Raw genomic sequence first — 8,946 nt, forward strand, 5'->3', positions numbered from 1 at the left:
ACTTTCTTTTTACAGTTCATCATCATACACAAAGAAGTGCACGTATAGTGTCAGCACCCAGTCAGACGCATAGGTCGCTGACAGAAATATAGCACGTACAAGTGTTTCAGCACCAAGTACCTTAAAACATTCCTGAAGTGTCAAAATCAATATTGCTGTACTTGTTCAGGGTCACACTTGAAACATTAAAGTTGTCCTCGACTGTTTTAAGGTTTGTCTACTCCACAACCTCGACAACTGTATTTGATCCTGTACAACATTGGTGCCTACTGCAGTTAAAGACTTGCCGTTTATCAGAAGCACTTTACAAGTACAGTACATGTCCTGAACAGTTGGTGCATTAATGTTCACCTGACCCTTAAGGTAGTGTGCATATTATATGAACAATTAGTAAGTTTGATGTCTTTGTGCATGTATTATGTTCCTCAGGTCATTATGTATTTGATTCTTGGTGCAGTTCTAGAGCTCGGCCAGTTGTAACTGCTCTACTGATGTGTACTGTGCAATGGCTCCAGGCTACGTAACGTAACAGTGAAAGGTCTAGGTAGCATTTATATTATCATTCGGTGGTAATTTTCATTGGAATCTTATTGATAAGCATTACGTAATTACTAAAGAAAGCACACAACTAACCTGTATATCTTCAGCATTTGTGTAATAACTTTATTTTATAAGTTATACAGTATGATGTACATTGTGTAGATGCCATTTATTTTTCCATGCTTCTTCACATAGATTTCATTTGGGAATGCACATAAAAGTTATACAAAAGAATCCTTGTTCTTAATTGATGTCTTGTCTCTTAGCAGAAATATGTTTTGGTACAGTGCATGAAAGTTTGTCCTGGATTGAAATCACAAGCATTTTAAAATTGCTCAAAGTTTAAACAATACTGAAAAAAAAAATCATATTAATCAGGGGCAGCTTGTTTGAAAATAGTTATTGTTTTTTGTGCATAATGTTAATTAGGGAATGTTTGCTTTGTATGTGAAAGTTCATAAAATGTGGACACTTCATGCATATTATTGCACTAAATGCTAATAAAGTATATTTTCAGTAAGAATGCCAATGGAATATTGACATACCTGTAGTATCTTAATGGCATCAGTGTTCAGTGCCTAAACAAATATATACAAATCTAATCTAACTCATGTTAATTCATTCCAGAGAAATGTTGATGTTCATTAATCAGTATTTATAAGACTTAAGATAAATCTACCTAATTGAATAAAAAAAAAGACTAATTCAAGTAAGATAATGTCTAAATTTCTTCACATAAAAGGTCCTATAGCCAAAAATATCAAAGTTCACTCAGGAGAGAAACCATACCAATGCTCGGTGTGCATGAAAGTGTTTTCCAGAAATTCACATTTAACATTGCATATGACAGTTCATTCAAAAGATAAACCATACAAGTGTCCAGAGTGTTCAATGAACTTTAAATATCAGTTATGTCTAGAGAGACACGTACGTATTCATACAGGAGAAAAACTGTATCAGTGTTCAAAATGTTCAAAATCCTTTTCTCAAAGATCTCATCTAGAAACACACTGGACAGTTCATTCAGACTTGAAACTATATCAGTGTTCAGAATGTTTCAAAAACTTTAAATACCAATTTAGTCTTGCAAGACATATGCGACTTCATGTAAAATAGAAACTACAAGGCTTAATGTCCAAAGACATTTTAACAAAAATTGCATTATACAACACACACTTCATAAGGATGAGAAGCCACACGAGTGGTCTGAGATTATACAAGTCCCTAAGTATGAATGATACCGTTCATATAGGAAGGAAGCTGTATCAATATTCGGCAGCCATACACCTTAACACAGAAATTTCATGCAAGAGCTCACATGAAAATTCAGGAAAGAAGCCCCATTAGTATTTGAAGATATAAATAAAACTTGATAAAGCAGAGACAGATTGTATTGATGATCTGAATATACTGTACTGAAATGGAATTTGGATTTTGTTAACTTAAACTCTTAGTACCTGGTACTTTAAAATCATATGAAAAGTGTGCTTGTAGTGTAGTATCAATTTGTAATACATTCATGTGGATCATGAAGGAATTCTTGCTATGTTTCTTTTGTTTTGTTTCCCATAAATCTACTCAAGAAAAATGAGGTATTCTACTGGAAAGAAATTGTAACATTTAACAAGATAATTATCTACCTAAACATAAGGGGTGAGTGAAGCATAACTGGGTTAGGATGGAAATTAAACATAAGCTTTATTCCGTTTTGCAAATTCCGACCTGTGAATGCTGACAATATTACAAATGTTTTAGATTATTGAAATACTTCTGAACAATAATAATGAATTCTGAGCAATTTAACCAAGTTCTGAAAGGTGGGTATTGTACAGAGTTGGTGGCGGGTATTATGACTGAACATTTCTGAATGTTAATAAGTTTTCTGTACAGAAGCTTAAAGTTAGATATACATGCTTATGTATAGCTGTATTCTCTATGAAATCTAAATTAGGTATGGTATCTTAATTTCCTAATGATTCACTAGGTTCATATTGTTGAAGTGTGTTAAATTTGTTTATATCTGTGTGGTTGAAACTGAGGGAACTTTGTAACTATTGCCTCTAACCAGGACTGAATTTGTAATGTGTACATAAAATGTCTCGATAGAATTGCTGATCTCAAACGATTTTAAAATCTGTGAGAGTATAGTCTCCAGCTTAAATGTTTTATGTAATTAAACCCAAAGAAGTTGTAATGGTGATGCCATCTTGCACCTTTTAGCTAATTTAAATTGTTATCCAGATTCTGTAATTTGCATTCCCAAGTATTTTTTTTTAATAAACACTTATCATATAAAGAATATAATCATTAAAAGTTTAATTATCATTAGGAATATGTACAGAGTAAAAATTTGGTTTGGTACAGTAACTTCCTAACCTGCTGATTGGAAGGAATGTTTGCATTGTGTTGCCATGGAGACATATCTATACAAGTCATTTTCCCAATACTGTAATATGATCATTACACGTGTAATATTGTTTTGTGTGTAATATGCTCAAATTTATATTATAATTTGAGGCAGGACAAGCTCCATTTTATCCATGAGCATGGTCATGTGACGCTTTACTGTCATGTGATTCCTAACGTCCACAAATGGTTAAGTTCCTGTGGTACATAATTGGTGTGTATGGATGGAGTTATGTGGGAGATGGAAAGGAGGATCAGTTGAAGCCATGCCAAGTATAGATGGAGTAAATAAAGGTCATAAATATAAAGTACGGGGCTGCCCTGAATATTGGTATACAATGAAATAACTCTCGTCTGCTCCCTGTGCTAACCCAGGGTTCACATTTTGACAAAAGCTTTAGTTTATAATACATTTACTTAATTTATAGTTTACCAATTTAATTTACCACTGAATATACTGCATCTGTTTTTCCTAAATATTGTGTACTATATAATAAAACACATACAACCACTGCTTGTATTTGTTCTCTCAATATGTCTCTCCTAACTTAATATATGTACAGTACTCTGTCATTCAAACTCACTGTCTGTGTTTAGAAGTCTGCCGATTGTTCTTCAAACCATGCCATAAAGGCATGATAAATGCGAATTCTTAACTCGTTTTAGATCTTGAACCTGTAAAAGAATATATGAATAATGTTGGCAAAGGACAAAAAATTCCCACCTAATTCGTGAAATCTTACCAAATATTATTTATTGCTGTTACGGCCCTAATGGGACGCAACCGGGTTCTTTTCGGGTGGTACGAAAGTTCTGGTATCCGGCCCCAAGTTAGTAGAGGCTTTCAAGGGGTGAGCTCACTAATGCAAGTAAAACAAAAGGGTAGACTGACTGTTCTTGTATCACAGCAGCCCTACGTCGACTTTGTGAATACAGACACGTCATCAGTACACTGGGACACTACATGGGATCACTAGGAAATATCACTTACTGGCTTAGACACCTACACCCAACTCCACTTATGACAGATGGCACTGCTTTGCTAAACATTACCTCACTAGAGGTCAGCACCAGTTACCTCGCAAGCCAACTAGTTCAGGAATCTAGCGCCTCTTGCCGGTATATTCCCGTCATCACTAGATGGTGTTGTCCATGTTGGGGTTTCAGGAGCTGACTCAGATGGCGTTGACGTCACTGCTCTGTGCTCTGACGATGAACTTGGGTTCGTAACAATTGCCCTTAATTAAAATTCATTAAACTTAATTATAATTATTCTTTATACTCAATTAGTATTAAGTTTGTCATTAATGTTTTTCCAGCCCGAAACGCTTTGCGTAATAGTGGCTTTAGGCATTGTATGTACTAGCTCTATCTATAAATCTATCAATTTTTGTAAAATCTCTTGTATGTATGTACCTTACCTGAATAAACATTTATTTATTTATTATTATTATTTATAAAAAAAAGCATGAACATAGCAATAAACAAGTATGCTGCAAGACTACAGTTACCCTGAACCCCATTAAGAAGGGATCAGCCCTATACCCCCCTGAATTAGGCTCAGCTCTATACCCCCTTTAACCCTCAAACCGCTAGGGGGCCCAAATGGAATTCATACCCACAGGCGCAAAAAAAGAAAAAAAAAAAAAAATTCTTTCGTCTTATAAAAGTGTTCATTTTTGTTCCCTGATCACGGAAAAAATAACAAAAAAATCGTAGGTGGCATATTTTAGCCGCAATAGGGTAGGGAAGTGTGGCAAAAAGGGGGCGTTGGCAGAGCCTTCGCCAGACGAGGTCTACTCCGCCCGAGCTGTCAGACGGCAGTTGCCACAAATATATTATTACCTAATTATTTCAATGTCTCTGATTTTTTCTTAGTTTTTTTGCAGTAATATTATTCCATACAGTGAATTGTGGTATATTTATATAATAAAATGTGTGAACCATCGCTGTACTCAAAATTATGGTGTGCATATTAGTGATTCAATTATTATGTTCATAAAACAATAAACAAATAGTTTTGCTGTTGTTACACTATATACACAGGTTATATATAAGTATCTGCATGTTTTGTTCACCATAACGAACTATTAAGTTGGTCTTGTAAGTCAAAAAGCAACGAGGAGTGACCGCCAAACACCAGTCAGCCACTCGCTGCCACTCACCCTCATTCTCCTCCCACAATATTGTTTTTGCATTTATTCACTATACACAGACGTTATATGTACATATTTACATGTTTTGTTCACCATAACTGTACATCTAAGCTTGTATGGTGAGTAAAGGCACAAAGACGTAGCTACTCACACAGTCAGCTGATCGGCGGCCGCCCTCAAGGCCAGACGCACTAATATTTCTCCTCCAACAATATTGTTTGTGGTGTTATTACGCTATATACACACATTATATATAAGTATCTACCTGTTTTATTCACCATACCTGTACAAATAAGCTGGTATGGTGCCCAAAGACCATAATGGCCATAAGTAAACAACATGCCAAGTCGTGCAGACGACGCTCCTCCCTCACCAAAATGGCGGCTCCCAACCTACTCCTCTCGCTGTTATCTCACACTATATACACGTTATATATAAGTATCTATATGCAGGCGATGAGTCACAATAACGTGGCTGAAGTATGTTGACCAGACGACATACTAGAAGTTGAAGGGAAGACGATGTTTCGGTCCGTCCTGGACCATTCTCAAGTCGATTGACATGAGAATGGTCCAGGACAGACCGAAATGTCGTCGTCCCTTCAACTTCTAGTGTGTGGTCTGGTCAATATAAGTATCTACATTTGTGTTCACCATAGCGAACCACTAAGCTGGTAAGGTGAGTGTAGTCAATAAATGGTGGCCACACACAGTCAGAAGACGACGCCACCACCCTCCCTCCCACAGCATTACTCCTCCCTCCATGGAGTACAGTGCTAAATATCACCACAATCCTGCTATTATCAGAATCCTGGTCAGTTTTATCACTGGGGGGGCTTCAGTAATACTATCACTGCTAAATAATAGCAGTATCATATATATTTTGGCATTTGTAGGCGATTTTGTGGTCACAAGCTGAACAGCGGTGCTGTGAGCTCATGCTGCGTGCACCAGCCTTGGTGGCTTGCTCAATACTGACGCTGTAACACCCAAAAATGTTGGCCTGGATTTTTTTTCTAGGTGGCATCTGGCAACTATCGGTTGTGGCTGTACTATAGCTGCCCCTATCCCAGGCAGGGCGTTTAAATTATAGCGCTAGACACGAAATCGTATATAAATGATGTGCGCGGTTTCGGTTTTGTCACTGATATCATTTATATATGATATGCGCGGTTTGAGGGTTAAGAAGGGGTCAGCCCTACACACTCTTGAAGGATGGGTCAGCCCTATACCCCCTTTAAGGAGAGTCAGCCCTATACCCCCCTTGAAGGAGGGTCAGCCCTAGAGCCCCCTGAAGGAGGGTCAGCCCTACATCCTATTTATGGAGGCTCAGCGCTACACCCCCTTGAAGGAGACTCGGCCCTTCACCCCCTTTTAAGTAGGCTCAACCCTATAACCCCCCCACCCCGAAGAAGGCTCAGCCCTAATCCCTCTTTCTCATCTACATTAATGACCTTCAAAATGCCTCTCAACACCTCAAACCCATCTTATTTGCTGATGACACAACTTTCATTTTCTCCAGTCCTGACCCACTTGCTCTAAATGTCACTGTGAATACTGAACTAAATAAAGTCCATCTTTGGCTAATCATGAGGTAATCCTTTCCCTTAAAACAAAGTCAAGCGCCCTTGATGAGATACCATCTCTAATTTACAAAAAAGCCTCCAGATTTCTAGCTGCCATTGCATTGCTCTTCAACAAATCATTTGAACTCCAAACCTTTCCGGATATTCTAAAAAAATGCGAGAGTAACCCTCAGTCCACAAATGTGGTGATCTCGCAGATGTCAACAATTGCAGACCTATATCAATTCTGCCAACCTTGTCAAAAATATTTGAAAAGCTAATCTACAAGCAGCTTTACTCATATCTAGCCAAACTCAATATACTGTACTTAGCTCTTGCCAATATGGTTTCAGACCCAATAAAAGCACTAGTGATGCACTTATAAGTATGATTAACATATAGTATCATATTAGTATGATTAGAATAATAACAAATTCTGCTTTCAGACAACACTCTGCCCCCTTGTTTAACTCCCTAAACATGCCAAACATAATCTCACTCTACAAATTCTCTTGTGTCAACTACATTTACAAAACCCTGTTCTTAAATGCAAATCCTTGTCTGAAACTCTTCCTGGACAGATGTAATAGGACCCATTATCACCACACCAGAAATAAATATCTCTTTGATATCCCCAGAGTCAAACTTAATCTGTGTAAGCACTCTACGCAAATAAAGGGACCCAGTCTATGGAACTCACTCCCTATTGAATTGAAAAGCTCTCCAACTTTTGTGTCATTCAAAAACATTACTAAAAAGTACCTAATTTCATCTTCATAGTGTGACGGTAAAGTGTTGGAGTGTTGATGTTCGGCAGTTTTCAATAGCAGGGGGCAATGCCTCGTCACATTTACAGAAAAAAAAAGAACCTCCTTGCCTGTTTGTCTGTGGTAAGGTAATGGGAAGCAACCCATCCTCCGAATAGACAGTACGTTTTAATACTAAGTGTAATAAGTACATTTTCATACTTACGTATTTAGTACATAAATGCACTTACCGGGCTGTTCCAGTTACCGGCTGGCCTCCCTAGAATATTCTCCCCGAAATGAGGAATACTTTTTCTTTAATGTAACGGGTGTGCTGTTTTCTTTCCTTAATTTTTGCGGATACTCAGTCAATTTTGCTTATACTTTTATACTCGGCCCAAATTTTGCCTTTATAATTTAAGGTATCATGAAAATTGGCCGCTTTTGAGGCAATTAAGAATAGCAGAAGCACAGTCACTGACATTCAAAGGAAAGAAAGAATGAGATAACTATTTATATTACGATTTAAATCCTTCTAATTTTTGCTCGTTCGTCAATGAGAACTGATGCCAACGCACTGGCCAATAAACTGAATAATACTGGCCACTAAACAATAGATTGATTGATTGGTGATTGATGAAGATTAAGCCACCCAAAAGGTGGCACAGCCATGAATAGCCCGTAAGTGGATGCCCTCTCTGAGCCATTACCAGTATCAGTAGATGATACTGTGGAGGTGCGATCGCACCCTGCCTGACGGGAGATGTCTCCCGTGACTAAACAATAAACTGAACCTATCATAAAGAAGAACGACGACCATTGACCGTCTTGTGCTCCAACAGAGTGTAACTGTAATTAACAATGCTCAAGTCCTGACCAACAGTCAAATATTAATCCATCAGCCACGAAGCCGAGCGTCTCCCAACATCAATTCTAGTGCAGGGTCCTGTTGAAAAAAAATTTCGGATTTTACATAGGTTTACCGTGACAGACACTAACAATAGTAGCCTTGAAGAGGAAAGGAAATCGGCAGATTGTTGAAGGTTTGCCTGATATTTTCCAGCTATACAGTACTTTAAAAGAAAAGTTAACAGATGTTTGACTTTTATCCTTCTGTTTCACCAATATTTACCAACCATCGGGATGAATACTTATATGACACAAACTAGACATATTAGTATGAAAAAGAACTAACAATTCTCCAAATAGTAGGACGTGATTCAGTTTTCATGGATATATTCATTTTCGGGTGTTCGACTTCAGTTTGGAAATATGAAAAGGCACAGTTTGGTGCATTCAGATGATAAAGCAAAATTACCGTTTTAGGTAGTCAGTCCAGAATGTGTGAATCTTTATACGTAGACATCTTTTATATATAATTTATATATAATTTATATATATATATATATATATATATATATATATATATATATATATATATATATATATATATATATATATATATATATATATATATATATATATATAATAGCCATATGCTGTATTGTGACTACCAATTTTTGTCAACTACCAT

At 37.0% G+C, this 8,946-nt stretch overlaps 1 long non-coding RNA gene across 1 annotated transcript in view; it reads left to right on the plus strand.

The window, feature by feature from the left end:
* Positions 1 to 3,458, plus strand: part of LOC138366595 (uncharacterized) — a 184,104-nt gene extending 180,646 nt beyond the window's left edge. The window contains exon 3 of the long non-coding RNA XR_011229170.1: positions 16 to 3,458. This is a non-coding gene — a long non-coding RNA (uncharacterized lncRNA). The remainder of the gene's footprint in view (positions 1 to 15) is intronic.
* The last annotated feature ends 5,488 nt before the right edge of the window (positions 3,459 to 8,946 follow it).

This window comes from Procambarus clarkii, chromosome 20 (genome assembly GCF_040958095.1).
Source record: "Procambarus clarkii isolate CNS0578487 chromosome 20, FALCON_Pclarkii_2.0, whole genome shotgun sequence".
Classification (NCBI taxonomy): Eukaryota; Metazoa; Arthropoda; class Malacostraca; order Decapoda; family Cambaridae; genus Procambarus; species Procambarus clarkii.